The sequence below is a fragment of the Pinus tabuliformis genome, chromosome J (assembly GCF_031772625.1).
Source record: "Pinus tabuliformis cultivar Carrire ecotype Pingquan chromosome J, CPIR1, whole genome shotgun sequence".
NCBI classification, from domain to species: Eukaryota; Viridiplantae; Streptophyta; class Pinopsida; order Pinales; family Pinaceae; genus Pinus; species Pinus tabuliformis.
Window position 1 is genome coordinate 914,840,754 of NC_142295.1, and position 9,648 is coordinate 914,850,401.

Genomic DNA, 9,648 nt, shown 5'->3' on the forward strand with positions numbered 1-9,648 from the left:
CATCCCTGTCAGACTAGAAACACTCCTAATGCTGAAGCTCTCTCTGCCGCTAACAAGTGCTCCCTTTATGGCCTCCGTACTGCTACAACAAATCCCTGCATCTCGCACCGCTGAAAACCTCTCTGTGCCACCCTGCATTGTTACAACACTCTTTGTGCATCTCGCACTATTGCAGCGTGCTAGCCTTGCGCTTCCCGGGGACTCCTGCACTATAGCACTCTCCACCGCTTCATCTGCATCCGTCTCTACAGACATCTGCTAGTCTTGCTACTCCCTCTTTGGGGCTCCCATAGCAAGTTATAATCTAAGATGTTGGGTACCTTAAGGATCCTTCCCCTCATCGCCTATAGTCTTCCTGACTGCAGCTTGATGTCTCCCCACCTCTTCTCTAGAGGTAAATGAGCACTCATGGCACAATCATCCTCCTCCTCGACCTCCTTCTCCGGCTTCGCTGGCACTGCCTTAGAGTCAGACACCTCTCCCTTGTTCTTCTTCCTCGGACACTAGTTCTCATAATGACCCAGTTCCCCACAGTTGAAGCATTTGACCTTGGAGAGGTCATTTTTCTTCCTCTTCTCTTGCTTTCCCGCAGATGCCAGAGTTGCATTCTCTTCCTCTTCCTTCTTGATTTGGACTCCTTTGCAGCCACTTCCCATCTTTCTTAGCCGTCTGATCTCTTTTTGGAGAAGATCCGCCCATAATTATTCCCACTCCGGAAGACTCGCCCTGCCCAGTATGCTCTGGACAAATGTCTCCCACTCCTCGAAGATTGTGTTTAGTGCGGCCCTCACCATCAACTCCTGATATGGCGTGGCTCCTATGGAAGTCAGTTGGTCCCAGATCTCCTTCAACCGACCGAGGAAGTGATCTATCTGCTCCTCCTTCTACATCTGGTATGACCGCAACTGATTCTCAAGTAACATCTGTTGAGTCAAATTATACTTGTATAATTTGTCAATATGAATTGTCAACCCAGGGAGGTAAACTAGTGAGGTGCCATGCAAAGTATATGCAGGATGACTACCTTGAGTGTGGTATCTTTATAGGAAAACAAATAATGTCCCTTTCTGAATCAACAATGTTACAGCAAAGCCATTGAGCAGTATATAACACTCCTCTTTATAGCACTGTTGACTTGCTGATTATTTATTAGAAAGAAGGTGAAGGATCACTCAACAACTAATCATGCATGTGTTGGGTCCCTATAATACTAGTGATTACCCCATTACTATTGTAATTGTACCCCTTATTAATATTGTTGTGCCCCTATTATCCCCATATTGTTATTACTGTGCCCCATAAAATCCCTCTATTGTTATTTTTGTGGCTTTATATTATTATTGTTAGGTCGGCTGGGTTATATTGTGACTCCTTAGACTCCTATTTATAGAAAGGAGGTTTTGTCATTTGTATCATCCAAGAATTGTTCATTTATGTAATGTAAAGGAGGTTGCCCCCTCGAAGAGGCTGAATTTTAAGGCGTTGATCTATCTTTTCTATCTTTTTCTTGAGCTGGTTTCATAACATTTGGTATCAGAGCTTTGGATTCTAGGGTTTTGCTGCTCCAAACAGGTCATCGTGGCATTTTCGCTATAACTTTTTTTCCGTGGCGTTTCAGAAGCTAAAAAAAAACCCATTTGAGAAGAAATCGTGCTGAAGCTCAGGTCCGAATTTCAGAGCTTTTCGCACTATATTTGCGGAGATATGATCTGAGGACGTTGGTCTTTTTGCAAACTCCTGAATTACATTCCAAACAGGTGACCTGGGGAAAATCATCATAACTTTCTCTGTGAGCAACGGATTGAAATTTTGTAAGAAGGTATAGAAAGAGGACGGACTGTAGTTTCTTTTATGTATTTTTCAGAGCCAAAGGTCGAAACAGTGACTCGTGGCACGTCGTACAAGTTCGCTCTACTGAACTAGTCTATAATCAGGTCATTGTGGGAGATTTCGCATAACTCTTCCTTGGAGAATCCAATTTGGATCAGACTAGTGGCATTGGAAAGAGGACAAAGAGGGCTACTGTAGGTCACAATTTCAGAACTGGATGATTTGAATGTACAGAGATACATTAGAAGAAATATCGAGCTCCTACAAAGTGAAAAAAGGTGTGTAGATTCTTTTAAATTTTTGCTTAAGATTGGTTTGAAATTTATTTGAAGGAATTCAAAGGGCATAGTAGAGCATTATTATCGGTAACTGATGCCCCGAGGAAAGAAAATGCAAACACCTAGTAAGGACCTTGAAAGCTCTAGCATGACTCATGAAGAAGAGGAAGAAATGCAACATGATATATCAAAATTACAAGACCAAGTGCAACCACTGTCCCTTGCACAAAAAGGAACAGAATCTAAGGTGGATGGTTTAAAGAAATATGTAGAAGCTAAGATGGATGGTTTAAAGAAAGGTGTAGAAGCTAAGATGGACTGTTTAAAGAAAGGCGTAGAAGCTAAGATGATTGACGTGGAAGCTAAGATGGATGATTTGAAGATAGATTTGAAGACAAACATGGAAGATTTGAAGACAGGCATGGAAGATTTGAAGACAGATTTGAAGACAAATTTAACAAAGTTTCTACAAGAAATTCTTACTAATGGTGAAAGGGTAGTAAAGGAAACTCATGATGAGAACAAAAGAAATGTTAATCATGATTTCATAGACTCTATTCCAAAAATCAATATGAGGAAGTTTGATGGCAAGGATCCCGCAACATGGATATTACAGATGGAGCAATTTTTCGATCTCAATAATGTGCAAAACACACAAAAGGTACGTATTGCAACTTTATATTTGGAACCAAATCAGTTTGTATGGTATCAATGGCTTTGCTCTCGTAAACAATTTATCACTTGGGCAATTTTTACGGAAGAATTGATAGCACATTATGAGGATACAAAAAGCAACACTTTTTTTAGCCAATTGATAAGTCTCAAACAAAAGGGTTCAATAATGGAGCACATTGAGGAGTTCCAAAAATTGAACATAAGGGTAAAAAATATTCCAGAGGAGCATAGGATTGATGTGTTCATAGGGTCTTTAAAGGATAATATCCAACATGATGTTCGCCTTTGGGAACCTGATTCATTAGAGAAGGCATTCAGGTTAGCAAGAAAAATGGAAAGAAAAATTATGGCAACCAAGAAGCATACCACTCACAACTATAAAGACGGAAGTGTTGTTGCCCCTAGTCTTCCACAACCTATAAGGTTGACACCACAACAATTGGAAGAAAAAAGAGCAAAAGGGCTTTGTTACAGTTGTGATAGCAAATACACTAAAGGTCATAAGTGTGCTAAGAAGAAATTATTCTACATAGATTGTGAAGAGGAAGAAGAAAAGGAGCAAGAAAGGTCAAAAGAAGAGGATATACTCCAAGAACAAAGCCTAGATAAAGAAGAAATAAATCTGACCATATCTTGTAATGCATTGGCGGGAATTACCACTCCTCAAACCATCAAGATAGAAGGACAAATCAAGAAGAAAAAGGTAATAGTGTTGATTGATTCAGGAAGTACCCACAATTTTATTCATTGTAAGGTAGCAAAAGAATTGAATTGCTTCTTATATCCAGCACCAGAGTGTCAAGTGATGGTTGCAAATGGAGGAACAATAAATTTCTCTGGAAAGTGCCATAATATCAAGCTATCCATGGGAGAATATGTATTGACTAGCCCAATGCTTTCCATTCCAATGGGAGGTGCTGATGTTGTACTAGGAGTCCAATGGCTACAATCCTTGGGTACAATAGCTTTTAATTTTCAAGAACTTTTCATCAAATTTTCTACGGAAGGAAAGGAAGTTGAATTAAGGGGTATTGCAGGGAAACCAGGAAAGATAATCAGCTCTAATGGTATGACAAAGCTTCTAAAAAAGGAACAAAGAGGTGTAATTGCACAATTATGTTCACTAGATGTTTCCACATCGGAATCATCTATTTCTCCAGATCTCAAAAAGTCCTGGACAATCATTCCAAGGTATTTGAGACTCCCAAAGGTCTCCCACCTATGCGTGATCATGATCATGCTATTCATCTGATTCCAGGAAGTGTTCCTCCAAACATCAGGCCGTACAGATATCCCTATGCCCAAAAGAGTGAAATTGAACATATGGTTGCAGAAATGCTAGAGGCTGGTATAATTCAACCGAGTCAAAGTTCTTTCTCTGCTCCAGTAGTATTGGTGCACAAGAAGGATGGATCATGGCGCATGTGTCCGGATTATAGGGAGCTCAACAAGCTCACTATTAAAGATAAGTTTCCCATTCCTGTCATTGATGAATTACTGGATGAATTGCATGGATCAATTTACTTCACCAAGTTGGATCTTCATTCAGGATATCATCAAATCAGAATGAAGATTGAAGACATTCCGAAAACAACATTTAGAACTCATGAGGGTCATTATGAATTTTTGGTCATGCCTTTTGGCCTTACCAATGCACCTTCAACATTTCAAGGTTTGATGAATTCAATTTTCAAACCATTCCTTAGAAAATTTGTGTTAGTATTTTTTGATGATATACTAATCTACAGCAAGTCTTGGAAGGATCATGTTGAACATGTTGACAGGGTGCTACAACTATTGGAGGAAAAACAATTATATGCAAAAAGATCCAAATGTTTCTTTGGAGTCCAAGAGGTGGAATATCTGGGTCATATTGTATCTCATGAACGGGTTAAGGTAGACCCTAGAAAAATTAAAGCCATTAAGGAATGGAAAATCCCCACATCCATAAAGCATCTGCGAGGATTTCTCGGGTTGACAGGGTATTATCGCAAGTTTGTTAAGAATTATGGGAGAATAGCAGCACCTCTAACAACATTATTGAAGAAAGATTCATTTTCATGGACTCTGGAAGCAACAAAGGCCTTCGAACATCTTAAAGAGGCAATGTGCCAAGCACCGGTCTTAGCTACACTGGACTTCACAAAAACCTTTATTGTGGAATGTGATGCTTCAGGAAATGGAATTGGTGTTGTTCTAATGCAAGATGAAAGACCCATTGCTTTTGAAAGTCGTCCAATCAAGGGAAAGTTTTTACACAAAGCTATTTATGAGAAGGAAATGTTGGCAATACTCCATGCACTTAAGAAATGGCGACCCTACCTAATGGGAAGACACTTCAAGGTAAAAACGGATCATGATAGCCTTAAATACTTTTTAGAACAAAGATTATCCTCTGAAGAGCAACAAAAGTGGGTCACAAAGATGTTGGGTTATGACTTTGAAATCATCTACAAAAAAGGGAAGCAAAATGTGGTGGCAGATGCACTCTCAAGAAAGGATGAGGATGTGGAAGCATTGTTGTGCACCATTTCTATTATCCAACCAGATTGGATAAACGAAGCAAGGGAGGAATGGAAGAATGATGAAGAAGTGTGGGCACTTATTCGAAAGTTACAACAAGATTCCAGTACGTCTGATACATTTAGCTGGAAAAATGATTCGTTATGGTACAAAGATCGCTTATACCTCTGTAAGAATTCCCAGCTAAAACAAAAGATTATTATGGAATTGCACACTTCTCCCTTAGGAGGGCACTCAGGATTTTTAAAAACTTACCACAGGGTTAAGAAGGAATTTTTTTGGGATGGCCTTAAATCAGATATTCAAAAGTTTGTGGCGAAATGTTTGGTTTTCCAACAAAATAAAGTTGAAACAATTAAGACACCGGGTCTATTACAACCTTTATCCATTCCAAGCCAACGTTGGGAGGAGGTTTCAATGGATTTTATCACAGGTTTACCCAAGTCTGAGGGAAAGAGTGTCATCATGGTGGTAGTTGACAGACTTACCAAGTATGCACACTTTTGTGCATTATCACATCCATTTAAAGCCAGTACAGTTTCTACTGCATTTATGGAAACAATTCAAAAGCTACATGGAAACCCAAAGATTATTGTAAGTGACAGAGATCCCATTTTCACTGGAAATTTTTGGACAGAATTATTTTCTTGTCTTGGTACTCAGTTAGCTCATAGCTCATCTTATCATCCTCAATCTGATGGGCAAACTGAGATAGTAAACAAATGTTTGGAAGGATATCTTCGTTGCTTTGTATCTGATAAACAACACAATGGGTCAAATGGTTGCCTCTGGCTGAATGGTGGTATAACACTTCCTTCCATACAGCAACAAAAATGACCCCATTTATGGCACTTTATGGGTATCAGCCACCATCCATCACATCATATTTAAGAGAAAATTCTAAGGTTCAGGCAGTGGAACATCACATCGAACATCAACAACAAGTCCTCCAACTCTTAAAGGATAACCTCGTGTTGGCACATAATAGAATGAAACAACAGGCAGATCAACATCGCAGCGAAAGAAGTTTTGATGTAGGTGATTGGGTATTCCTACGGCTACAACCATATAAGAAAATGTCCCTCAAGCAAGCTAAGAAGGATAATAAATTATCACCAAAGTATTATGGTCCATACAAGGTGTTGCAAAAGATTGGTACTATGGCATACAAATTGGAGCTTCCTGCAGCTTCTCGATTGCACCCAGTTTTCCATGTTTCATGTTTAAAGAAGGTTATAGGCGACAAGCTCCCAGTTCAAACAATATTGCCAGAACTTGATGAGGAAGGAAAAATTATATTGGAATCGGAAGCAGTCACAGAAACAAGAACTCGACAGCTATGAAATCGATCAATTTCGGAGTATCTTATCAAGTGGAAGAACTTATCCGCTGAAGATTCCACATGGGAGGATGAGAATTTTATACAGAAGTATCCAGAACTACTCAAGCGTTGAGGACAACACTTTTTTGAAGGAGAGGGGCATGTTGGGTCCCTATAATACTAGTGATTACCCCATTACTATTGTATAGTTGTACCCCTTATTAATATTGTTGTGCCCCTATTATCCCCATATTGTTATTACTGTGCCCCATAGAATCCCTCTATTGTTATTTTTGTGGCTTTATATTATTATTGTTAGGTCGGCTGGGTTATATTGTGACTCCTTAGACTCCTATATATAGAAAGGAGGTTTTGTCATTTGTATCATCCAAGAATTGTTCATTTATGTAATGTAAAGGAGGTTGCCCCCTCGAAGAGGCTGAATTTTAAGGCGTTGATCTATCTTTTCTATCTTTTTCTTGAGCTGGTTTCATAACAGCATGCTTCTGTTCTTGCAAAAGTGTTGTTACAACAATAGTCATGAAGGGTATATAACAGCCCTTGACAACTTATTTTGCAGACAATCATGCAAGAAAGAGATAAATTAAAACAATCATACAGTAATCGTGAAATCAGAACAATGTTGGCCAACAAATGAAATCATCAATCTACACTATCATGATCCAACACAGAGTAATGGTTGCACGAAATACATAAAGGTTACATTATGTTTTGTAGCAAATCTACTACACATTGAAATCAGAAATCATTAACTATATTACAAGAAATGGTTTGTTATATAAACGAAAAGGAAATCGTATCATTCACAATTATATCTGACTTAGTCCATAAATTGCAAAGGTATCGTTCATGAACGAATGGAAGGATTAGAATATCTCGTTTCTTTCCTCCTTTTTTATCAATATAAATGGGACCAATCCCTACATTGTGTATTGGTACATACAAACGATAAAATATCTTCGCCTCTCCCTGCTATTATGTATGAACAAAATTGTTTCAAACCTTTTCTACAAAGAAAAGTAAACACATTAATAAACAGGACAGAAATTATACATACATTTAATATACACTGGAGCTGTGAGTGAAGGGGGCCCTCCTTCACTCACAACTCCTTCAAACACGAAAGAGTTGCTTACAACAGAATGTCGAACATCAATGATATACTTTCTTATAAAATAAAAGTCGATACATAAAGAGACTGAGTGCTGGGACAATCACACTTTGTCTCCTGATAGCGTCTGATACTATCTAACTTTTCAAAAGCAAATGAGACTGTGTTTATACAATTTCCTACAGCCATATTAGGCTAGAAATAACAAATGTAATCTCAGCCTCTAACTAATTAATCCCTAAGATCGAATCTACAGCAAACAAAATAGTAATTTTTAGGCATACAGCCATCATCATAACAAAATGTTCTTTGTTTAGTCTAATTCATGACTGCAAGCATGAATTTAGACTATTTGGTTATATGGTTGTAGCTGTAGTCCAAAATTAGCGGAGGCTCTGTGGGAATTAGAGTATCTACTAGATCCCGGAATTCCTACAGGATTCTCAGAGGTAGACACTGTCTGCAGGATTTGTGGACATCATCTGCAAGATTTGCAGCTATTGAAATCTGCAAGAAATTCCGAGTCATGTTAGAACAAAAAGAAAAAAAGATAAAAGCACAAACAGTTAGGAGGAGACTCGAATGCAGGTAAAAATGACATTTAAAGATGTTTCGTCATACCTTTAAGCCTTGATACCCTATTTAGCCAAAAAAACGGAAAATATGGAGGGCTAGGTATAATAAGATGGCAAAAAGGTGTCAAAATGGGGAAATAGGGTAGGATATTATCAAAAAAAAGATGGTAATCTCTGAACTCAACATCTCCCCCAGGCCAAGATTCTTGCATGTCCCTTATGCAAGCAAAAATAGTACTTCTAAGAAATCAAATTTTGTCTTGTGCTACAGCTGCTACAGCCAATTGATCAAGTGGGTGGTCTGTCTCTGCTGGAACCTACTTCTTATATTCATTAATTTCCTGTCACAGCTGTTTGATTTCCTTTTGCATTCTGAGGCTGCTTTCCCTAAGGGTTGCATTTTCTGCCCTCAAAACCCTTTCTGACACAGTCAGTTCAACGATAGTCTCTTCCAACATTGTTTGCGATGGCTTCTTTGGTGAAATTCTCTCCTCATGGGTATGCCCCTATGATGATCGGGGTGAATTTGCTCCTTCTTGTGGCAGAGCAACCACATTCTAGCTTTCCTGCAGAGAAGGGGCACGAAAAGATACAACTTCCTTCTTATCATTAGTAGTAGGTTTTACTGATTCTTCCTTTCTCTCCTTGCTGCAGGATTTTTCAAGCTTCCCGCTCTCGGCTTTCTTGGAACTTTTGGCAGCAGACTGAGCGGCTTGGCTCCTAGTATAGCGTTTAGAAGGGGTTACAGGTCCTTTTTGCTGGGAGCTAAAACCAGAAGTCTCCCCAGTCACAACGACCTCATCATCGTCGTCTTCTTCTATCTCCTCATCCTGGCCTTCCTCATCTTCCTGGAATTTTGCTTCATCATCCTGGGCTATATCCTCGTCATCTTGAGCTTCATTCCCAGATTCATGATCTTGGGTTTCCTCCTCTGTGGGTTCAATTTCTTCCTCTGTTGACTTAGATACAGAAGCCTTTTTCCCGAACCTCTTCTAGTCACGCTCTTTTTCAGCCAACTCGAAGGCAGACGTTTTCTTTGTCACCTTATCCTTAGCTTTTTTAGTCTGTTCTATCGGCTCGGGCATAGTTTCCTTCTTTGCCGATCTCTTTTCGTGATCCTTTCCTTCGGTAAATTCAGACACATTGGTTTTCTTGGCTGACCTTTTCAAGGGTTTTTCGTCAATTTCCTTCTCTAGGTCCTGAACCCATCGTTTTCTCCCTGAGGATTTCTCCTTTTGAACTTCTTCGGGTTCCCGTGGCTGTGACCCCTTCTTCACTTTTCCTGCAGATTTTTCTTTGTTAGCTTCCAACAAA